Source organism: Leucopleurus acutus, assembly GCF_964270905.1.
Source record: "Leucopleurus acutus genome assembly, chromosome: X".
NCBI classification, from domain to species: Eukaryota; Metazoa; Chordata; class Mammalia; order Artiodactyla; family Delphinidae; genus Leucopleurus; species Leucopleurus acutus.
Window position 1 is genome coordinate 63458630 of NC_139148.1, and position 25506 is coordinate 63484135.

At 40.0% G+C, this 25506-nt stretch overlaps 1 long non-coding RNA gene across 1 annotated transcript in view; it reads right to left on the reverse strand.

Moving 5' to 3' along the window:
• The window catches only part of LOC309978449, a 46114-nt gene extending 23043 nt beyond the window's left edge, over positions 1-23071 (reverse strand). The window contains exons 1-4 of the long non-coding RNA XR_014327125.1: positions 22933-23071; positions 12558-12698; positions 11968-12123; positions 11429-11531 (exon numbers count right to left, since the gene is read on the reverse strand). This is a non-coding gene — a long non-coding RNA (uncharacterized lncRNA). The remainder of the gene's footprint in view (positions 1-11428; positions 11532-11967; positions 12124-12557; positions 12699-22932) is intronic.
• Between the last annotated feature and the right edge of the window lie 2435 nt (positions 23072-25506).

Genomic DNA, 25506 nt, shown 5'->3' on the forward strand with positions numbered 1-25506 from the left:
GAAACAATGAAAACTAGGTAATTACCAGTAAAAGCTGAAGCTGAAAGCCTCACTGAAGTAGTGGCAAAGCCAGTCATGAGGAAGAAAAAAAAAGTAGAGAGGAAGAGAACAGCTGAACAAATAACTGATTTAATTCAAGTCAACAGCACAATGGAAAAGGTCTACAAACTCCATGTGCTTAAGCTCTTAGAGCCACCACAGATTTAATTCCATACCACACTGTTCTTAAGATTCCTATGAAATCCTATCTTCCTTACTGTGTGTGTCTTACTATGTGTATCTATTTGATAAATGTCTATTTCTTGAGCTAATCCTGCGTCTTATTTCTTGAAACCAGAAATCTTATGTAATTTAGAAAATAATGTAGAGTTGGGCTACATAAACAGAACTTCGGCAGGAAGTAAAATATTTAGACCTGGTTATGACTTGGTGGTGGGGCAGAGAACAGACACACACCCCACCACAACCCAGGCTAGAAGGTTAAGGGCCTACAGGAACTGCGGCCAAGTTATTGTCACAGAACCACACATCCAATGAAGGTAACTTGTGGTAGAATCACAAGAGAGAAAACTGAAGTGGCCAAGAAGATCAGACAGGTGGATGCTTCTAAAATTGGCAGGGAAATATCTAAAGTGGCCTCGTGACATCAGACTATAGCATCTGGACGTGACTTAGTTACTCTCCAACATTTCTGCTTAAGTAAGAGCTGGAAAAGTATAAACAGAAGCATCTTTAGAAATGAGAAAATGAGATGCGGGGCACAGGTGATTAGTGGTCAAGATGTAGAAATGCAATACAAACACACCTGAATCAAGTGGTGGCTACACTCACAGTCTCATCTAAGGTAAACTGTTCCACTCATAGTTCTGGAGATGAGGCAGTCTGAGAGAGCAATGAATTTTAGAATATGACCTGTCCTGTCACCCAAAGCTGAATGTACCAGGTGTGGGACACACTACCTAAGTGCTGTGTCATTGCACGACTCAGAAACTGACTACCCAAGCAGGGGGTGAGCTAAGCCATTTAAATTCTTGCATTGAGGAATAAAGTTTGTGAAATACAAAAAGAGTGAGGCCCATAGCAGAGGGAGCTGAATATTAAATGACAGCGCTGGGAAACATGAGATACAGCCAAGGACACTGGAGCAATAAGCAAGGTTTAGTGATGAATAACTGAAAATTTATGAGGAAGCAGAATATAAACAAAACTAGGAAGTAAACTAAATCTTGAGTAGATAATGAGGAAGGCAAAAAAGCAGAGAAAAGGAGGAATGAAGACATGTGATATATGGCATAAGGCCAGTTAATAATACTATAGTGAATACTGAAAATTTGCTAAGAGAATAGATTGCAGGTACTCTCATCACAAAAAAATAGGTAACTAGGTGAGAAGAAAGTTAATTAGTTTGACGGTTGACTATAGTAATCATTTCACTATGTATATCAAATCATCAAGTTGTATACCTTAAATATATAGAATTTTTATTTTAAAAAAAAGATGTTAAAGGTAGCATACTAGATGAATGATACAAACCCCTGTTGCTTGCATCTATCTTGGAACCGTTTCCAATCCTCAAACCATTTTCCTCAGAGAGGAAACTGAATTTCATTTTCTTTATTTTTTAATTGTCTTATTCAAATACTGGATTTTCTTTATTTTGACTCTTATGAAACCTTTGTCTACCTTAGAGGCTGGCCATGCATAGCCATGGGTGGTCCAAATTGCCTGGCTGACCCAAGAGAGGTCCATTTCTTGAAAATAAAAGAACCTACAATACCAGAAATTGCTAACAGAATTCCAGGCATAACTGAAGCTCACCAAGAATGTGAGTTTGCTCGATTTGGTTAGGGTGTCACAGTAGGGGATAAGGAAGTGAGAATCCCCCCACATATTAGAATAGAATGATAATAGCCACTAGGAGGCCATGACAGAGCTGTTAATTAGGCATTTAAAGCCATCAAAGATGATGCTGTGAGGGATCCGGCAACTGTTGCAATAGAGTAACTTTCCAAGTTTTTCTTTAATGGCCAGGTAGTAAATATTTTAGGTTTTGCAGGCCATATGGTCTGTGTCACAACTACTTTGCCACTGTAGCATAAAAGCAGCCATAGACAATACATAAATGAATGTGTGGCTGTGTTCCAATAAAACTGAAATCTGATTTTTGTATAATTTTCACAGGTTATAACATTATTCTCCTTTTGATTTTTTCAACCATTAAAAAATGTAAACACCATTCTCCACTCATAGGCTGTATATATATATATATATATAAAAAGCGGTGGGCCACGTTTGCCCCGTGGGCCATAGCTTGATATATAGAAATGGAAGGTTTTATCAAAGATGGTCATGCAAGTATTTTTTAACTTGATTATATTTGAGATACTCAAGGATATTCTGATGACTGTGTAAACTTTGTTTAATGGGTTACTCCTGTTCTTTTTTTAAACCGTCTTAACCATTTTTAAGTGCACAGTTCAGTAGCATTAATCATATTCATATTGCTGAGCAACAAATCTCCAGAAATTTTTCATCTTGCAAAATTCAAACTCTATACCCAGTAAACAACAACTCCTCATTCTCCCCCTCCCCTCAAGCCCCTGGCAATCACCAGATTTTTTAAGAAACACTGTGTGAGCCAAAGGAGACCTGTATACAGGAGGGATTTAGCCCACAGGATGCCAGCTTACTCACACTATTTCACTCGGTGCCTTATAAAGTTGCTTAATCCACAGTAAGAAACAATTACATTAGAACAAAGATACACATACACACAAACATATAGCTGGAACAAAAATTTCACAAAGTACTTACCCTCTGGCAGATGGAGGCTAGTATTTTCTCATTTTTAAATAGTCTATCTTCATCTGTTCTTTCCTAATCTATTCGAATCTATACTATTCCATTCAAAACTGCGACCTAGCTTTAAACACTACCCAAGGAAAACTGCCAACCCCAGGCCAAGCTGAACGGGTAGTACTACACACTCATGTTTCATACCACATGGGAAAAAGGTAACATTACAAACAAGTCAAAAATATAAAGAAGCAGAAGCTATGGGGTTATAAGAGCATTTATAAACACACTGCGTTTGGGACTTCCCTGGTGGTCCAGTGGGTAAGACTCTGTGCTCCCAATGCAGGGGGCCCGGGTTCAATCCCTGGTTGGGGAACTAGATCCCACATACATGCTGCAACTAAGAAGCCCACATGCTGCAACGAAGATCCCGCGTGCCGCAACTAACACCCAGGGCAGCCAAAATAAATAAATATTTTAAAAAATAAAATAAACACACTGTGTTGGCCTGCAGCATTTAAACAAATTTAAGCTAACAGCTCAAACTCAGGCTCCTTGCAGAGAGCTGGAAATCCTGTCAATGTTGGGCAGCATTTTTACTGGGCAACAATCAACAGGAGCCAAGGAGTAATGGCCTTCTCCTTTGGATGAAAGGTTCATGTGCCACTGGACGACAAACCTAAACACTCCCTCTTAGAAGCATCAACTGCTCTTTACCATTGCATTTGAAATCTTTATTTTAAGAGAATTCTCTTTTCCAATGTCTGTATCAAAAGTAGAGCAACAAAAGAAAAGCCAAAAAAACAAAACAAAACAAAAACAAAGCAGTGTTTCAAGAAGTAAATAAGAAAATAAATATCAGAACCATCTTACACATTTACCCCATCTGGACCCTGCATGCATCTGCAATTGCAACCCCTGAAATAAAGGATGGAGAAGCCAGTTGTTAATGGATGCATTGGAAGCTAGAAGAAATGAAGCAAAGTAAAAGAAACAGAGACTAAGTATAATAATCATATTAACTGCAGAACACAAAAGTAAAGACCCACAAACATATTTCCAAATAAAGTCGCATTCTCAGGTACCAGGGGTTAGGATTTTATCTTTTGGGAGACACCCAGGGTGGCTTCTACGATGTCGTCGTAGTGAATGACTAAGTGGAGTCTGGTGAGAGTGGAGAGCTGTTGACGATTTTTCAAGTGAGAGGGAAACACGAGAAAAAAAAGACTGAACCCTGTTTGTTCTAGGATTTAAGAGATATTCAGAGTAAGGAATAGTATTCTTAGGCATAAGGAAACATCCATCAATTACAGTATGAGAGCTATTATATGTGTTCATAGAATTCCATATCTACCCAGAAGTATTGTAGATTGTAGATTTTTTATCAACTTGCACAAAATCTTAAAAAAAAAAAAAAGACCCACAAACTGCTGCTGTTGGTATATAAATATCTAACTAAACTGGGATAAGTCAGGCCTAGTACATTTGTATTCTCAGGAATTAGAATTGGGCTATCAAAAGTAGTAATCATAGTTAGCAAAGGGAACTGAAGTTGAAAGGATAGACAGCAAGCCAACACAATGCAGAGAGGTGAGGCCACGAGGGCCACAAACAAGCAAAACTTATGATAAAGGTGAAGCCCTCAGAACACTGTCAATCAACTATACTCCAATTTAAAAAATAAATAAAGTATACAATTCAGTGGGGGGAAAAAAGGTGAAGCCCTAAGTAAGCAGAACCTATGAATAAGCTAAAAATATGAGGCAGAGAAAAAAACTAAAACAAAGTGAATAGGTAAGCCAATAGGCAATGGGAGAAATAAGACACAAAACTTAAGAAGACAGAGTAACTCAGTTACATAAATGGCACAATCGTAACATGAAGATCCGCAAACTCCTGCTGCTGAGTTTCCCAAAGCTTCTTTGGACCCAGATCCCATCCCTAATGGGCATAACTATATTAAGGTCCCCCTATAATTGGCATTTCATGTGATCCCAGTCACCATTATTTCCCCACAAGTCACCAGCCAATAACCTGTCATTAGCTCACTGGTGAATTTGTTTCTAGCAATCAGAAGTACCTAACCAATAGTAAGAAGCAGAATAGCCCCTCAAGAGGAATGCAATTTAGGGAATTGGCTATGATCTTCCAGAAAATCCCTTGTTTTAAAGATGCTGTGCAAACCAGCTTGTGACATAGAATTTACATTTTATACCCACTTTAGAAGGTGAGACTTTGAGAGACTTGCTACATGCTGCAAATAAGCAGTGTTAGGCAGCTAAACCAGAGAGAATAAAGTAGACATGTCATAGTGTCACCCATGCCCAAAATTCTTCTAAAGGAAACTGTACTGCAAACAAGTCTAGCTAAGAAAGCATTCTTGTGACCAAGAATCCCTCCTCTGAATCCATGGCTATTCAGATCAAGGGGAAGTAAGGATCAGATCGAAGGACAGATATCCACAAGCTGGTCAACAGCCTATGACTTGCTGTGACATGAAAGCTGTCCACAAACAAGGATGAGGTAAGAAAATTAGATTCAACTTACAACTGAGGAAAAAGAGGGACAAAACCTCTGCAGCTGAAATGAATGGATATGCAATGAAAGAACATACCACAGCCTATGTAAGAATCATGAAGGATTTAAGTAATATCAACTGTAAGCACAGAAATCAGAAGCTAAAAATAAGCAAAAACTCCATTAGCAATAGAATAAAGAACAGAGGATAAGGAAATCAAACAGCAGCAGGACTCGAGGATATAGAGAAAGTAGGGTCGTGTAGTCATTTGTGAAACTGTCGCTTCCAAAGATGGTTAGGTATGGCATCTTTCGGATGTCCCATGACTGGGATGCCTTCTAGTTTTAGAGCAATTAAATGACTCTGGATATACCTATGATAGATGAGTTGTGTTAGTCTAAAGTACTTCGGGATTATAAAAAGGGAAAGAAAAACATTTCCACATAGCAATCAATAGGGGGAAATGTCCTAGACCTGCCAAATAACAACTGCTACCTCTACAGTCTCAGGAAACTTAACCCACAGGCAATCAGAGTCTCAATTTAATGACAACTGGGCAGCATGGAGAACAAGAGTGGAAACAGATAGTTTGCAGAGAGAAAGATGAGGTAGAATGGAGGCCACGCCTACAGAGGCTGCACAAGCTCAAGTTATGAATGAGAAAAAAACATAAAAACATAAGTATTCAGTAGCTAGGAGGTAGAGGAGGACAGAGTATGAGGAAACCAGTTGGAAGTAGAAGCAAGATGACATGCAGAAAACCAGAGAAATAAACTGAATCACATTAATAATGCCACAGTGGAGTCAAGTTCTGTAAACTTCTTAAACTGATCCAAATGAGCCCATTTCTTGCAATAAAATTTGGATTGCAAGGAATAGACCTTGAAAAGGAATGTAATAAATATGGAATTGGTTATATTGAAGCAGCAAGGTAGACAGCCAAGCAAATCACTTTTACATCCCAGAACATAATACTAATGACATACAAAGCACCCAGTCTGGCTACCACCTGTGCTCTCAGAAACTTAGAATTGTGAAATATGTACAGAAACAGGTAATCAGTAGCAGAGATTGGAGGTGAAAAAGTGCTCTAAGAGGTTATGAGGGGAGATGAGAGGCATGAACATGAGGAAGTCCACCATGACTAAGTAGAAACTATGAGAGCAAAAGTTATAAAGCAAAATATCACAGAGCAGATGTTGGCAAACCACAGCCCACAGGCCAAATCCAGCACCATCTTTTTTTTTTTAAATAAATATGGTTTTGTTGGAACACAGACACATTTGTCTGTTTATGTACTGCCTCTGGCTGCTTTCATGCCACAGTGGCAAAAACCATATGGTCCACAAAGCCTAAAATATTTACTATCAGGCCCTTTACAGAAAAAGTGGCCAAACCATCACAGAGGACAGAATAGGCCAGTGGAAGCAAAACTGAGAAGCCACACAAAAGAAACAGGGGCAGACAGAATATTTAAGTCATGTTATAAAAGCAGAAAACTGGAGAAAAAATTCTAAAACTCCTTCTGCTGAGATCCCCACTAGTACCCTATCACCCCCTGAACCCTGAATGTGCTGGACATTCAGAAAAATTAGTTATATACCACACACAAAGAGAGGATCCCCAACAGAAAAAGATTTATATTTAAAAGTAAATAAAGCATGAACTATATGAAACTATAAAGTGAAGATAAACTATATTTATCTTCACTGTGAAATGCAAGGGAAGAATAAACCATAAAGAAAAAAGATATTTGAGCTACATAAAAATGAACTTCTGGGCTTCCCTGGTGGCGCAGTGGTTGAGAGTCCGCCTGCGAGGCAGGGGACGCGGGTTCGTGCCCCGGTCTGGGAAGATCCCACATGCCGCGGACCAGCTGGGCCCGTGAGCCATGGCCGCTGAGCCTGCGCATCCAGAGCCTGTGCTCCGCAACGGGAGAGGCCACAGCAGTGAGAGGCCCACGTACCGCAAAAAAAAAAAAAAAAAAAAAATGAACTTCTATGTCAAATTGAGGGAAACATCTGTGACATATATGGTAGATCAAAAATCAGTGTGAAAAAGAAACTTAAAAATAAGACCCAAGAAAGATTTTTAACTGTTCCATCTCATTAGGAATCAAATAAATTAAAACATCAAGGGAGACCACTTTTCACCTTTGCAACTGGCAGATTTTTTAAAACCACAATATAGTATATTACTGAGGATATGAAAAAACAGGCATTCTCATACACTAGATGGAATTGTACATTTAATCCAACCTTAGGAAACAAACATGGAGATGTGCAAAAACTTATTTACACGGATGTTCACATTAAGCATTATTTACACAAACTTAGAAGGGCAGCAATTGAATGAGGGCCCAAATATCAGATACAAATTATTTTTTATATTATAATGCCAATTAAAACATGTTTAATTTTTTATTATTAAAAATTTTTTTTATTAAACATGTTTCAGATGGCATGGGACAGTTTGAGATCTGCTGAATTTAAAAGCTCAGGCAACAAGGTTTCATTAATGACCCTAACGTCAACAACTGACGAAGACTGTCACTCCAACCAAAAACTCACTTTTGAACACAGAAACAAGGTAGTAAAAAAATAAAATAGAAAATAAAATTTAAAAATAGCGAATTTAGCAGACCTAATTCAATACTCTTGAAAACTAGGAAATTTTCTTCTGGAAATACAAGGTAGGTTCATTATAAGGAAAGCTATTAAATATAACAAATACAACAAAAAGGGTAAATAAGAAGATTTACTTCCATGTTCAACACTTACTAGACTGAGATCCCTGTTACTTTGTTCAGATCACATTTTGAGACATCAATGGAAGGATTAATTCCTCCTAATCCTGAAAGCCATTTAGGGTTTGATATAGCAAATTACCAAAACCACAGCCCCCTACGATGACTGCTAAGAGAGTGATTACATCCAAAGTAACCTCTGTATCAGATTCACTTTTGGACCTACATAGGGTAGAAGACATGCTGGTGAAGAAGGTAAACACTAGAGCTGATAAGGTAAGAATAAGAACAAATAACAGACATAAAGACAAAGTCACTTCTAAGCCATCCAAAGAAAAGACCTGTGGCAAGGAAGAAGATCCTCTAAGGGATGATAATAACGTGGCCCATGAGGATTCTATCACTCTACCAAGAACTCAGGCCAATATCTCGGTGACTATTAAGTCATGCACATAATACACAGATCATGAGACACTTTCCAGTGCTAATTCAAGTAGAGCTGTGTTACTGTCATTGTATTACAAGTATTTTGAATAAAGATCACCCTGAATATTTTCTTTAACGTATCACCTCAAGTCTTATTTTAAAGTCTTCGTGTATATACAGTATAGAACAAGGATAGCATGCTATGGCCCATGGGCTGAATCCGGGCTGTCACCTGTTTTTGTAAATGAAGTTTTATTGGATCACAGTCCTGCCCACTTGTTTCCGTACTGTCTATGGCTGCTTTCATGCTACAGGGAGGGGAAAGATGTATGAAAAATTAGGATAAGCTCATAATTAGGAAACATGAGTAGTACTTCATTGATACTTGAGAATGGCTAAAATTTAAGTCATCCCTGAAAAGAAAAAAGAAAAAAGAAGGGAACCATATAGGATAAACGAATAGCTACAGTGAGGCATATAAAACATAGTTCTTTCTGTATACATAGCAAATTTGTGAATGTGCTTTCTTGGTGAGCTTAATTTGAGTGGGAAGAAATTCAGAGGCAAACTGACTACTATAAGATTCCATACTTTCTAGGATCAGCTGTAAATCTAAGCCCCACAGAAAAGAAAATGGGTTGGGAGGGGAACATCTGTAGTCATAGTACATTTAACCTATGCCAGTGGTTTGCAAACTTTCTGTGAAGGGCCAGATGGTAATGCTTCAGTCTCTGTGGATCATATGGTCTCCGTTGCAACTACTCAACTCTACTGTAGTGTGTAAAGCAGCCATGGACAATAGTGAATGAGCATGACTGTATTCCAACAAAACTTTATTTACAAAAACGGGCAGCTGGCATGTGGGCCATAGCTTACCAAGCCCTATAGTTTATGTTAACTATCTGGACACTGTCACCTTACCAGCAATAAAATTTATGAAAGTATTAATTGTTAGGTATTCTTGTTGTTTTCCACTTGATATGAACAGAAAATAATTTTATCAGCATTGTCTGCTAAGGGAAGGCAATGTTTATGTGGAATTCGCGCTTGGACACGCTGATCTACACAGCAGGCTGCTCCAACCTCTGATACACCTACACCTGAGTTAACATTCTGCAAGCGATGGGATTTTCAGTTGTAACTCTGACTTTTGTGATTCCTTTTTGTTTGTGTAAAAGGAAGTATAACCTCATAGAAACTATACAACATAAACATCATGCTGGAGGGTGGGGGTAATAATAAAAGGTGAGAAGACAATGAGAAATAGTGAATGGTGGTGTGGGAAAGAAATAAATGCTAATCCATCCAAAGTGGTCATCTCTAAAAGTTAGAGGGGCCTACACAACCCTTGCACCATCTCTCTTGTGCATCTGTATCTCCCTTCAAGAATGAACCACTCACATGTGCCCCTATATCCCAGAAGACGACAGTGATGAAGAGCCCACAAGGAGTCAGGAAGTCCCAACAACTAAGAACGTGCTCAAAACATTCTAGTGCTTCAAGTAAGGTAGCTGAGATATTTGGAGTGTGACTCACACAGCTCCACCACTGGCTCCCTGTGTTACATGAGTGACAACACTTCTCTGATCCTCAGTTTTATTATCTGTAAAGGAGGAACAAATCCTACTTCCCAGAGGTAATGTTAATTTAAAATGAGATAGCAAATAGGTGTAAAGCACTCACCTAGAACGTAAAAGCCACTTATAACTAATAAGCACTATTATTAATATTATATGACTTTAGGAAGGAAATTTTCAAATGTTGTATGTGGGTGCTAGATGACTAGCCTAAAGAGAAAAGAAAAAGAAAAAACAACAGACCTGCTGTCACAAAAGGAAAGGAGGATGGATAACAAGGCTAGGGAAGTCCTAGGGCAAGAAATGGCATTCAGACAGCAAAAGCCAAATTTATACATCCCACTTTGGCCCAGATAGAGAAAGTGACAGAAGACTTTTTTAACTGCATGCTAACATTCATATCCTTATACATGAACAATGTCATTTTAAAATAAGTTCTGGTGAAGGATACAGAATGCAGGGACTCTCTTTGTATCAACGACTATTCCAGACTTCTCTGTAGGGAAAAGACCATGTTTCTATCATTCAGGTTCCCAGTGCAGGCTAATCTACCTAATTCTGCCAGCAGGAATTATCCAAACACACCAGAAACTATACCAAGAACATTATGTTATGAAGGCACCATCTCAAGACCATCCATCCTTATGAGAAAAGGTGACTTTTATTGCTTCCATAAAAAATGGCAGATACCAAGGAATGATATGGCCCTCAGGTATTAACTCTGGATGGAGGAGCTACTAGCTTAAGATAGGGGTGGCTTCTGCAGAGATCTCCCAAGAATGGCCATTTTATAGATGCTGTCCAGTTTAATTATGAACCATTTCATTATTCCTTAAAGCCTATTAGGGGGCTGATCCCTGAGGAGCCAAAAATGAATGCTGGTCCAATTGGTTTAAATGGAGTGCACAAGAAGACGCTGCTCCTCTGAAATTACTAATCCAAAGTGCCATATACTTGGTGGCTGCTGAAACAACAAGCTTCTGCTAATGAGCTGGCTTTTGACAAGATGTATGTAGCTCCATAGTCTGATAAAGAAAAACCCTCAACAAGTCTGGTTTGAAAGATTAGACTCTCCCCTAAGGGGAGTGTAATCAGTGTCATGTTGACATTATTTATGACATGCAGCTTATGCCACCGAGTTTACTTGGGAACCATTTCAGTTCTCGTGACCCTCTGCAGGGGTGTTCTCAGACTGGGTAAGCACATAATCCACACCAATTGTTTTGAGAAGGATATATCACAGAATAAACTGCAGGCTTTAAAAGTACTGGCCCCTGGAAATGACATTTCTAAGAGCCTCCCTGACAGGAGCCAAGGCAATGTCAGTCTTTCCTCCCCCCCTACTTACCTTAATCACTGTGTTACCTTAATCACTGAGAAGACCCCCTCTTCTGCTGCACATGCACTCACATGGAAAATCTGGTAGACTCTCTAAAACACTTTTCAAAGATATCCTTCAAAATTCAGCCTAGTGAGGGGTTACAAAAAGGAAAAAGATTGCTTTCATTATCTATGACCCTCCCATACTCAGCTTGTCAGCCTCCACTGCACTGATAGACAGTGGAATGTATGAAAAGGGAGAATGAGAAGGGGGGAGAAAAACACACAGTATTGCTTAGTCCAACCCAACCATTTTTTAATGCCATTTTCACACCAAAATGGAGAAACTTCTGATATAACATTTATGATACATATTTACTTATTTATTGGTTATTTATTCTTTTGTCTAGTCTCATAGGAATGAAAGTCCATGATGGCAGGACTTTGTTAATATCTAGAACAGTCTCTGGCACTTAGTAAGCACCTAATAACTGTCTGTTGAAGGAAGGGGGGAAGTGCCACGTCACAACCATCTCTTCTCTGCCACCAACTGGGGAACCCCACCGAAACCACCACCAACTTACCAAGACTTCCTAACGGCTTCACAAGGACATCCAGGGCAATGATGCTTCATTCTGGCTTGCTGGTGAACCCACTGGGCAGGAAGCCTCAGGATAAGTGACAGGTAGGTCTTAGTGTTGCTCTTGACTCAATGACAAGGTTTCAGGCTGCCCAGGAATCTGCATTTTTAACAAGCATCCCAGGTGATTTTATGCATAATAAAAAAAAATCACACCATGGATATTTCCTTCATCAGAGGAGCACAATCTCAGAGGCTATTATAAAAATCTTTCACAGTATGGAATAAAAATGTTTCTGTCTCACATGGCCTCCTTGGACTTAGATGGAATCTAGAGGAAGCACTGGGTGGAAGACACAGTATTGGGCTTGGATTCAAATCCATTTTCTATACCAACTAGCTATGATCTTGGGCAAGATATCATCTGCAGAAATGGGAGAATGGGAAAAGAAGAGGTTAGGCTCAGTACTCTCTAGTGTACTCTGAATATTTTAAGACCTTTTTTCATATCATAATGGGAAAGGCCTAGTAAGACTACCTTTCCTGGCCCTTCCCACTAACTGGGCAAGCCCACCAGAGCCACTGACCACTTACTAAGACTTCACAATGGTTTGATAACCATGTGCAGGATGCTGATTTGAGTCTCTTCCAATTCTCTAGTAACCTCACTGGGCCAGGCAGGGCTCAATATACCTCTTCACCAGTGGCATGGTTTCTGATCGAGTTTGGTGTCACCTGTAGGATAGGGAGAAGGAAGAAGAAACAAATGTAAGAACAGTTAAGGTATGAGATCTAGCTTTAATTTTACTTTACCATAGTCAAGTCATCCAGTCCACACCATGGACCTCAGATTACACTCTTGCTAAGCACTATTATTAGCATCACAATTATCTTTATCTGGCAAAGACTGTTGCAACGCAAACAATTATTATTTAATAAGGATTCTTGCCTCCATTTTAAATGAGATAACTTGGGTACAGAGGCACCAAGTAACTATACCAAAGTGTTAGAACTCAGATCTGAACTAATGCTGATCCTCCTAGCTACCTACCCTCTTTAGACCTCAATCAATATCCTATCTTTGAATGGAGGTAAACTTGGTATCTTAGGGGCCCTTCTATGCCTGGCAATTATGACCCTTTATTCCATACTCCTGACTAAAAGGCCCCCCTAAAAGTGAACTAAATCTCCATCTACTCATCATATGGCATTTAGTTCACACTGATGAGGAAAGGTAACAAAACCCTGGGCTCTGGACCAAGGCCTGTCATTTACAATCTCAACTCCCACCAGGACTCACTTTTCCCATACCTGAAAAGTAATAGAACATATCTTGCCCCTTATCAGCTGTGTGGGTTACCAAAAGGATCACAAGGAGCTAGGTAGGCCCGTGGCTAGTCCCCTACCTCCAAAGCTCAACCATGAGGAATGGGGCTCTGAGACCTAAGACCCACACAGGACAAGCCAAAGACCCCCAAAGGGTCTTTTCTTCCCTAAGGAAGCAGCCTTCTGCCTCTAAGTTTCCCAGTCCCTAGCTGTTTAGCATGAAAAGCAACCCAGAAATCTAGCAATTCAGTGACGGCCCAAAGACCCCCAAAGGGTCTTTTCTTCCCTAAGGAAGCAGCCTTCTGCCTCTAAGTTTCCCAGTCCCTAGCTGTTTAGCATGAAAAGCAACCCAGAAATCTAGCAATTCAGTGACGGCCCAAAGCCCAGGCTATTAATTATTATCATTAGATGCTGGCAGCACCAACTAGTGCAACTAGGTTTCCTGTTATTGCAGTGAGATGCAGGCAACCCTCAAACCCCAGGAAAACCCAAGGAGCAGTTTATCAGGGCTCATTTTTAACTGTTTCACCCACAGTGAAATATAATAGTGTCTTATAATCTACTAGTGATCATGAGACCCAGGAGAAAGCTCTCCCACCATAGGTGGGGAAGATTCATAATGCCAAGTGGTATGTGTTGGGGGCGGTGGGGGGAGGTGAGGAGGCAGCCTTGATGGGTTTGAGCCTTCTCTTTATTGGATAAAGTAAAGCAGCCGTTACTAGAGCAAGATCTGCACACCCATAAGCAGCTGCTGCCACCAGCAATTATTTAGCTTATGAAAGCCCAGAGGGACATGGGTAGGAAAGGAATGTGTACAGGGTCTAATTGGGAAATAAACAGTAAGTGTAAAGCCTGATGCGTGAGATGCCTGCACTAAGGAGCCAAGAACAGTTAGTAGTTAAGCTAGTGCCTTTCTCTAAAGACAGAGATCTTATTTCCACCATGCCCTACTCCCACCCGGCCCAGCTCTTTTCCAAACTAAACTGCTCCAGTTTCCAGCCCCCTCAACCAACCCATTTATTCCACTTCTGTTCAGGTCAGCATATTTCAAAATGGAAACCGTTTCAATGTTTGTCTTAACTTTCAAAGTCATAAACACACGCTGTGAAAAAAAAATTCCAGAAATACATTAAGAATACACAGAAAGTAAAAATCACAAAATCCCAGAAAGTTTAACACTTGGGGTATATGCTTCCAATTACTTTTATGTACGTGTACAAACATGAATTTTTATTTAACAAAAATTAGATGAAACCATAGCCTTTCAATTAATATACTGGGTACATCTTTCCAAGCCATATACTCATCTACAAGACTTTTCATTTTTAATGCCTAAGTTGTATTATTACATGAATACACCAAAATTTATTTATTCAAATTCTTATTTAGGGATAAGTTTTTCAATTTTTTTTACTGCTATGAACATTGTGAACATTCCCATACCTAAATCTTTTAAAATACCCTTAGAACATTTAAAAAAATATTTAGAATTTATTTAGAATATTTTAGGGGTATATCCCTAGAAATGAAATTGCTGGGTCAAAGGGCACGCAATATTTATTCTGCCCACTAATATATATTGCCAAATTGCTCCTACAAAGGATTACACTAAAATTGGACATATCCCACCAACACTAGTATAACATTTTTTAATCTTTGCCCATGTGATAGGTGTTAAATGTAATATTGCATTTTTTATGAATATAGACATTTTTTACTAGGAGATGAGTAAGATATGGCCTCTGCCCTTGAACTTAAATGAAGGGAGATAGACACAAACAGGTAACATGTACCATTATCATATTCATGATAAAGATAAATAAGATTTCAGTTCATGGTGCTTCCTTTGACTCTGTGGCTATTGCTAACAGAAAAGGTCCAAAAGAATATTAGACAGTAGTCCAAATTAAAAATCCATTTACTAAAATTCCAAGGAGTTGTGTTAATGCTGACTATCACATCAGTGGCACTTCGATATCACTTTGTTGTTTCTCCTTCATCAATTCTTAAAGGAAAGAAAAAGCAGAAGCAGCTCAGAAAACCAGCTGCCCCCCACCCCCTAAAGCCAGTGAAGTGAATGAGGTGCAGGGCAGTATATTATTGGAAGGATTTACTGACACTGGATCTGGACTTCCATTTTTCCTTCACCTATTATTTCCAGTAAACAACAGTGAGCTGCAGCCATTTTCTTTCAGAAACAAAATGTCTTCTCTCCCTAGGACTCTTATTCCCAGGAAGATCTGCTTGTACGTAGTTAGGCTGCAGTTTCCATACCATCTTGGAAAATACAGATAAGAATCAAAAGAGATTATTTTTCTGTACCATAATGGGTCAGATACAGATGAAATCAAAATGAATGACAACACAAGTACTTTAAAAACCCACCCAACAAAGATGGACGAATATGCAATAAAGCAGATACAGCAAAATGTTAATTGTACCATCTAGGGGGTGAGTATATGGGTTTTCACTGTACAATTCTTTCAATTTTTCTGTATGAAAATTTTCATAATGAAGTCCTGGGAAAAATCCAGCAAGCAGCTTGAAAATAACACTGTAAGGCCTTTCCCTCCATTTTACTCCTAGAATGAGACTATCTGATATTCTCTCCATTTTGCTTTTTTAGATCTACATTTCTTGCATCAGACTTGGAGCTCTCCAACTTTTTAATGAAGTGAAATGAATGACAATATACTCACAGACAGGTTACCAAGACAACGTGCGGTGGGTTAGAGAGGGTTGAGGGAAGGGCCCTAAGCTCTTGGAAGGGCAGGCTCACTACCTGTATAAGTCTGAATAAGTGAATGTTTCAGAAATCCCATTTCTCAGTTTAAAAATTAGCATTCAGACCCTCTAAACATTTGCCTCAGCCTACTTTTCTGCTTTATCTCATATTAATTCCTTATTTCCCATATCTTCATTGCAAAGAGCTGTGTAGGAAGGAGGGGGGCAAGGCATAAGGTACCAAAGCATGAAATGTCCATATGCTTCAAGTTAGGATATAACAAAAGGAATTTTAATTTCTAGGGTTGAAGCTCGAAACTTGATGCTGAAGGACACCGTATAACTGACTGACTGCAGGACCCTGGGGGAGGCCTTATAATCAGTCTCCTAGTTTGAAGTGTGTCCTGGCTGGCCCATCTGTAAAACAGGAAAAAGACTCGTCATAAGTAATAATGAATGAAGTAAATAAATGAGTTTCTGAGATGCTAAAAGTTATCTCCGGTGAATGGAGAGGGGAATGAAACCATGACTGTTGAGTGATACTCCAAAAAGGGTAGGCAATCTTTTTCTAGGGCCAGACTTTGTGGGTCACCATGTCTCTGATGTGGCTACTCAACTCTGCTGTTGTAGGTCAAAGAGGCCACAGACAACACATCAACAAATGAGCATGGCTGTTTTCCAACAGAACTTTATTTGCAAAACCAGGCAGCCCATGGGCTGTATTTGCCCACCCCTGATCTAGAATGTGGAGCCCACATGGGAATACCATTTGGAGGATGACCTGAGGAGTGAAAAGGGGATGAGTCTACAAATAGAAACCATTTAGCAAACACTAGACAGTGAGGATGAAGCTCCTGATCTGGCAGCTTTCACCCAGGTTCCACCAAGGAAGAGACTGTCAGCAGTAGCAATAGTAGCAACATCTGTAAATACCAAGGACTGAAATGCAAACACAAAAATATCATTATCTCATGAGAAACTCTTGAGAAGATATATACATAACTAGAAAGAAACAGCAAGTTTCTGACCACACGCATTTTGAAGAAAACAGTTGACAGTCCAGAGCCTGTGGAGATCACGTTAGCAGGCACACAATAAATGTTTGTTGATGAGTCATTCATTTATTCATCCAATAAACATTTACTGAGGCCTACTAATGTGCCAGGCTGGGCTCTGGAGATGAAGACACTGTCCCTGCCCTCAAGGAGCTCACAGTCTAACTGATAACATAGGAAGGGAGACAGGTATATACACAGACAATTACAATACAACCTGATAAGTGCTGTAACACTTATCAGGTTGTATTATAATGGCCGATGTAAAATTTCTTTCCAGGGGGTGCTGCTCCAGGCTGCTGCTGGCTGTAACATCAAGAGAGGGGAGGAACAAATTGTAGAAACCAAAGGTTAAATGCTTTCAGGCTATTTCTAATATCCAGGCTCTCCCTAACTCCTGATCATAAATGGATTTGGGAACTAGACACTGGCATGACGTAAAATGGGACTCCCATCCTTAAGATAGGCACAGACCTCCAGTAAAGGACCTTCCCAATCACTTCCTCTACAACACAAGCTCTGTTGTTGTTGCTTTGTTTCATTTTGTTTTGTTTCATTTTGCTTATTATACATCTGTCAACCTCCCCACCACACGCATAAGCCTAGTTTAACATCTGCAACTAGCAAAATGCTGAAACATGGGAGCTTACAACTAACTGAATTAACCCAGCATAACTGGATAACAAAAAGCAAGTAACAGCTCACTTGACACCTCTAAATCCAATAATCCCCCTTTCACTGACAAAATAAAATTAGAATGTTACTAAATATAAAAGAGATAGTATATAGCTCATGGAGTGGGAATAATAATTTAGAAAGGCTTAACTAATAAATATAATTAAACAGATTCTTTGAACCACAAATAACAGACTCAGTTTCAGGAAACCAAAATAAGATACCTTATCCCCCCAAAAAACCTTTGAGAATATATAATCTAAATCACCTCCATATTATAAATAAGAAAAATGAAACAGAGAGGTAACACACTCTTCCCACCACCTTCTCAAAATTCAGTGAGAGGTAGTAAGAGACTCCTTGAGGAGAGATTACTAGTGTTAACTGGTCATTTGGTTCAGATCATTTTATACAAAGATAGGATGGAATTTTTGTGTATCACATACTGTTTCTTAATAAGGCCTAAGTTTTTTTTTGTTTGTTTGTTTGTTTTTTGCTGTACGCGGGCCTCTCACTGTTGTGGCCTCTCCCGTTGTGGAGCACAGGCTCCGGATGCGCAGGCTCAGTGGCCACGGCTCACGGGCCCAGCCGCTCCGCGGCTTGTGGGATCTTCCTGGACCAGGGCACGAACCCATGCCCCCTGCATCGGCAGGCGGACTCTCAACCACTGCGCCACCAGGGAAGCCCCAGGCCTAAGTTTTTAATGGGTCTTCTGTCTCTGCAACCGCAAATTGAGCTGATGACATCAATAAATTGTTTCCGCTTACACTGAGATCCCTGTCTTGGGACCCAGTGTCTCTGAGGCCACTATTTTGTATGCTTAACATACTAGTTTCCCCTAAAGTCATTACACTGCTCTTATCTACCCTGTTCCATTCTGCCAATTGTCAGCCCACAAGCACAATGTCTTCTCAGGTGTTGTGGTTTGTTCCTATTACCATTTTACATCTCCAAAGAGTTCCGTGTTATCTACAAATGTGAACATTCCACTATGTCCATATCCTCCCCCAGATCACTCATAAATATTCAAGAGAACACCAGTCCCCGAATGGATAGGGGGAGGGGGACTACTGTTTTGTGTCTTGTCTACTTGGTTGCCATGTCTTATTAAGGACAAAATGTTGCCATGTCTTCTCCCCACACCCATAACGAGGGAGCATCACTGCTGTACAGCAAATAGTGCTTTCCTTTTAGATGAAAAGAAATGGTTATCTATTTAAAGAACAAATAAATGTTATTTCAAAATGGCTACCAAGAATTTGACATGTATTCCATGCAGCAGTTTTCTTTGGAATCACAAACATTTCTTCATACTCAATGGCAACAAACATATACCAGGAGTGTATGTGCAACAAATGAGGTTTGTCATTTGCAACAAATGACAAGGGGTAATAGATTCTCACACAGAACACATAATATAGAGCTCTTACAAATAGATAACATTCAGACCCAAGTCGAATAGTTCATAAAAGGAAATAGGAGCTATCAATTAACATTTAAGAGTCCAGCCTCAGCAATAATCAGAGAAATGTACCATAAATCAAAGATACCATTCTTTTACATATAAAGTAAGTAAAAAAAATTTTATGTACCTAAATGACTGCGTACAAAAATTGACAACGTTTGGAATGCTATTTGGCAGGTCTTTACAATGTTCAAACTATTTGATGAATAATGCTAATTCTGAACTCTGTTCTATAAAGAAATAACTCAAAATAGATAAACAATAAAAACTAAATGAAAAGACATTAATTACATAATTTAAAATACTGAAAATCTTAAGCTACTTCCATACAACAAAATATCATGAAACCATTCAATGACAATCACAGAAATGTTTAACATGGAAAAATGCACATTATAAACACAAAACACCATATAAAATAGTACAAATATGTGATCACTGTAGAAAAATTCAGAAAGAATGAAAAAAGTGAACACATTTATTAACACTGGTTATCTCTGGGTGGTGAAATTATGGATCTTTTTCCCTCATACTTGATGGTTATCTTCAGATGAAGCTACAATGGGTATTTACCAAATTTCTACATTGAGGGAACTATTCAAACTTAATGGAAGAAAAATCACGAAACAGAAGATAGAGTGATTTGACCACAATTTCAAATTTCTACTAACCAAAAATTTAGAAACAAAAATTAAAAGGCAAACAATAACCTGTAGTACATATTTCTAACATTACAGAAATCTGAGTAAGAGCCTTTATTTACAAAACACATTCAAATAGATAACAATAGTAAACGCTAAACTAAAAACTCCAACAGATAAATCAGTATAAGACATGAACTAACATCACATGGAAGAAAATAAAACTGCTAAGGAACATATAGAGGAAAACAGAATCCAAACTTACAACCAAAGAAATGCAAAATTAAATACTGTTTTTTTAATCCATTAAAATAATGTTTTTAATAAATACTACTCAAAGCTTGTGTGGGTAAAAATTGGTACAACCTTTTCAGGAAGAAACTTGGCAATACATATTAAGTGTTAAAAATGTTCATACCCTTTGACACAGTAATTCCGCTTCAATGAATCTATCCCAACCAAATAATAAAAGAAATCCATGTATTCTCTTTTATTATAAGAAAGAAAAACAGTACCCTCTCCTTTACTATTGAACCTTGGTATTAACACCAAAATATTAATAATGGGTAAGGAAAAAATCTCTACTGCGGTAAATGACTGGTTGTCTCAAAGCGTCAGACCAGATCTCAAATCAGGCAAAACAAGAAGGGTGTGTCCAGCCTGCCGCAGTCGGCCATTTTAAACCCTCTGCAGAACAAAAAGCACAGAAGACAAGGGTAGGTAAGGATGGCCACCCCACTAGGCTCCAAACCAATTCTTTACTTTTTGTCTTCAACATATGTAACCCTGTACAATGCACTGAATAAAAATCAGGAAACAGGTCTCCTTTCTTATACATCATAGATAAGTTACAAATAAAATTTGAAACCATAAAAGAAGGGTCCTTTAAATTTGCCCCATGATTTTGGTGGATAAATATAATGTTTAAGAGCACAGGATTCCGAAGCCACAGTACCTGGATAAAAATCCAGTCTCAGTCATTCAAACGGATATAAAGCCTTGGATTTACTTTACCTGTGTCCCTCAAATTTCTCACTTGTAAAAGATGAATAACGGTACTGCTATTTCATAAGACTGTCCAGAGTACTAAATTAGTTAAGGCATGTGTAAAAGCATGTAGACCCAGTACTTGGCACACAGTTTAAGCTCCAAAGACGTTTAAGCATAATTATTATTATAGATAGGGAAACAGGCCCAAAGAAGGAAAATGACCGTATGAGATCACAGCTAGGATTACTGAAAAGACCTATCTCAATTTTGAATCCTGTGCCCTTTCTTCTATATATCTAACTGCTAAATTACTAGTTTTAGCAATTAACAGTAGATCCTTACTGACAGCCCTCTAAGAGCCATGACAGTGCTGCTGCCTAAAAAAAAAATAGTCCCCCTAGACGAAACCGTGCTCAAAGTTCTACAGAAAAAAATAATTTAGAAGAAAGGGCGTGAACCGAGGTCACCTTCATACCACCATTATCATTTGCCTAAATCCTAGGTTTAAAGCAAAGTGGAACAAGCACTTGGAAACAGCCAAATCCTCACCCCTACAACCTCAAGGGGAGAAAAACAAGGGCTTCTGACAATCAGTAGGTTCTCACAATATTGCAACCGCTGGGTTCTGCTACTCTGATGGAATGAGAGAACGTGTCCAGAGCCAAGGACACCGGCCCACGATCTGCAAGTCCGACAGAGAGCCCTCCAGAGGCGTACTGCCCGAATGTGGCCTTGTCTCCAAGTGCTCCCGTTTTACGCATTTTCTACACACAGCCTGCTGCCGTAACCTTTTGTAAAGTCATCATCGCCTCCGCATTTTTAAACCCACATTATCTATAGGCCAGAGAGGGGCTAAGATTCTGGGTTATTATCTGGTGGATCTGGCCACAGCCTAAGACAACTCCAACTCAGGCTAAACCCCCTCACCCAATTAGAAAGGTCGATCTGCTCCTCTGCAGGCCCTCCTAGCCCAAGATGGCCAAGCAAAAAGACAACTTACCTCCCCCCTCGCCATTTTGCAATCTTAATTACACGTACGCTACGCACCTCCCCTCCCCGTCATTCCGTTTGAAATACGCATGCGCGCCTCTCCCCTCCTCCCGTTAAAGCCGTCACAAAGTCGTCTCGAATGCGCATGTGCACCTTCACTCTTCCCTTCCGCGCCTATCAACTACCGGCAACTTTGCTTTCCTTAATACGCATTCGACCCATCCCCCTGCCCCAAGCCTTGCGCGTGCGTACCTCCCGCTCTCCCCAATGGTCGCCCCCCCACCCCACCCCCACAGACATCAGACCTCAAATACAGTGGACCCTCCGCGGATACGGAGGACTGACTATACTATGCCGTTCTACCTAGGCGACTCGAGCATCCGCGGATTTTGGTATCCGCGGGGGTCCTGCAACCAATCCTCCGCGGTTACCAAAGGATGACTGCATACCTGCACGCTACCGCGCCGCGCATCCCCACACTCTCAAATGCACGTGCGCACCGCGTCTGTCCTCCCACCTCAGTTTTTTATATAAAAGTGCCTGATGATATATGGATGTGTTTCTTGCTATAGTTGTGCCCCAGTGCTCAATCAAGGAGAGCCATTACCAGCCTTCCCTAATGGGGGTAGGTGTGATAAACTAGGAAGTGGAATACGGGAAAGACGTCATTGCTTGCAGAGCAGATGCCAGATCCAGATAGAATCCATCCCGACCCTCAGGGAGGGGCTTAGAGTACCCTCGGATTCCGTAATAAGAGCCACCACACTGAACAAAGGCAAAGAAAGCTATCATAATCTCCTAGTCCTACAACCTCGACCTTTAAATACACCTTCTACTGCATATGAGGAACTCCAAAAAATTTTAAAGCAAGGAACGTTATGGAAAATGCCGACGCCCAGGTGCCTCAACCCTGATTAATGGAAAGAAGTCTGTATTACTTACACAATGGGAAGTAAATGCTCAACATCCTTTTGTAGGTCTGAGGCGCGTACTGTCCCCCATTTTTTCCTCTCGTGAACCGGGAGAACACACAAATTAAGGATCCCCCTGGGCCGAGTTCCCTCCGCCGCCCTCCATGTTCTTCCCCTATGTCGTTCCTTTACCTCCTGGCTGCATCGAAGGTCATAGCATGAATTCTTAGCGCCGGCCGTCCCAAGACAGGGTGAAGGGAGAGGCGGCACAGAGTTCGCGGCGCCAGGGTGGCAAGAGCAGACCAAGGTGGCAGTGGACAGCAGGCAGAGGACCAGCCGTACCTCCAGCCGCAGCGCAGATGCCCAGACAGCGCCGATGCCCAGACAGCGCCGCCTCTCCAGCATCGCCGCAGTGTGCTTCAGGCGCATGCGCTGAGCCCGCCCTCTTCTCCCCACCCCTCCACCTAGCCCCAGCTTTCCCTGAGGCTGACCCTCCGGTGTTCCCCCTCGCCCAGGTCCCTGGCCCATCCTGCTTCTTCAACCTTTCTTCCTCTTGGTTACACCCGTTTTCACCACCATCCTTCCCTCAGCCCATCTTCCTTCGTCAGTCCCTCTTCTGTTCTTAGCCCACCATTTCATTGCCAGTTGGCTGCCTTTATTCGCTCTGTTATCCTTAGTGGCCTTACCCGTGTATTCTTGGCCTTGCCTGGTCTGCAGCCCTATTGGGCCTCTTACTCCTCCCCTTGTGTGTCTGATGTTGCAAGTTGTAAAACATACGGCAAAAAATGCTGTTTAAAAGATATTGTATCCACACAATCTTCTCCAAAGAAGCTCTCAAGCTGAGCCCAACCAGCTAATGTTGGGCAAACAACGCCTGGTTAGTGATGAACCCACAGAGGAAACCCAGAGGCAGGGGACCAAAAGACCCTATGCACAGAGCAAAAAGGGAAAGGGTGTTCCATCAGTTTGGGGGGAAGAAGGAGTATGCAACACCTTTTTCTTTCTCTTCACAACCCTGGTATTGTCTGAACATTAAAAATACTGTTCAGTGTACTTTGGTGCTAGATGCAAGGCTTGTTCCTGTCTCCTGTGAGAAATTCACAAATTAATCTTAAGAGAAGTGGCATCATTTATTCAACAGGCTCTGAAATAGATTCCTTTTCGGATGTGAGAAGGAGAGAATACAAAATAACATTTTGTTTCTCATTATGATGTTTTACTTTGGTGGCTGGTTCTTGCTTTCTAAGAAAGCCAGTTTGGAAATACCAAAAACTAAGAACCCACAATTCTATAAATTCTGAGACCCATAAAATGTGTACATCATCATCCTCTCTAATTGTTAGGAATGTCATATTAACATTATTTGGAGACATAATGGAAGATTATTTTTTGCCTAATATGCACAAAAAGGTTATATACAACAATGTGCAATATGCAGAAAGAAAAAAAAGAGAAAAATAGAAATGCTTGAAGTTATAGTAGTATAAAAAACCTCACTCCTAAATTAAAAGAATCATTTATTATTGCACAAAAGTTAAAAGGGAATTTTGGGAATTCCCTGGCAGTCCAGTGGTTAGGACTCTGCACTTCCACTGCGGGGGGCATGGTTTTTGTCCCTGGTTGGGGAACTAAGATCCCACAAGCTGCCACAGCGTGGCCAAATAATAATAATAATAAAAGGGAATTTTGCCCACAATTCTACAGCACTATAACAAATGCTTTTATTTCTTTGTGTACTTTTTTTTGTTATAACAGTTCTATTGAGATATAATTCACATGTCATACAATTCACCAGCTTAACGTGTACAGTGCAATGAATTTTAGTATATTCACAGCTGTATGGCCATCACCACAATTTTAGAATTTTTCATCACCCCCAAATGAAACCTTATGTCCATTATCATATCTTTGTGTTCTTTCAATTTTTGCTTAAATATGTAATGTTTTAACATCGACATTTTAATATAGTGTTGTTTTAAATATTTTGACATGGTCCTAAATATCATCTTTATCATTTTAACAAATGGACAACATTCCATTTTTTAAAGTATTCTAAAATTGAGGTCAGCACATAATAATAATTGCAGATGCAGTTACTTGCCCTTTCCACTTCTCTTCCCTTTGACAAAACTTCCCTAATCTACTATGTCCAATCTGAAGAGAAATTCAAGAAAGAGGCACAGCTTGTAAATCTTGAATGCTATAAAATACTTTGGGTCCTGGACCTACGCATTTTTCTGAACTTTGCATTTCCTCAGGAGTGGTAAAGAAAAAATCTGGAGACCTCTACTACCTCCACACTAACACTCTGAGGCTCTGATTCCCTTTTATTCCCCACCCAATACATTTTTTAGAAGAATGACCCTCTTTAGAAAATATGATAGTTAATTTTATGTGCCAACTTGGCTGGGTCATGGTGCCCAGACACATGGCCAAATATTATTCTGGATATTTCTGTGAGGGTATTTTTAGATGAGATTAACATTTAAATCAGTGGACTTTGAGTAAAGCAGATTGTTTGCCATAATGTGGGTGGGCCTCATCCATCAGTTGAAGGCCTGAATAGAACAAAAGACTAACCTTCCCTGAGCAAGAGAGAATCTGCCAGTGGACAGTCTTTGGACTTGAACTACAACACTGGCTCTTCGCTAGGTCTTCAGCCTGCTAGCCCACCCTGCAGACTTTGGACTTCCCAGCCTCCATAATGAAGTGAACCAATTCCTTAAAATAAGTAAATGAATATTTATTTATATATTATATAAAAGA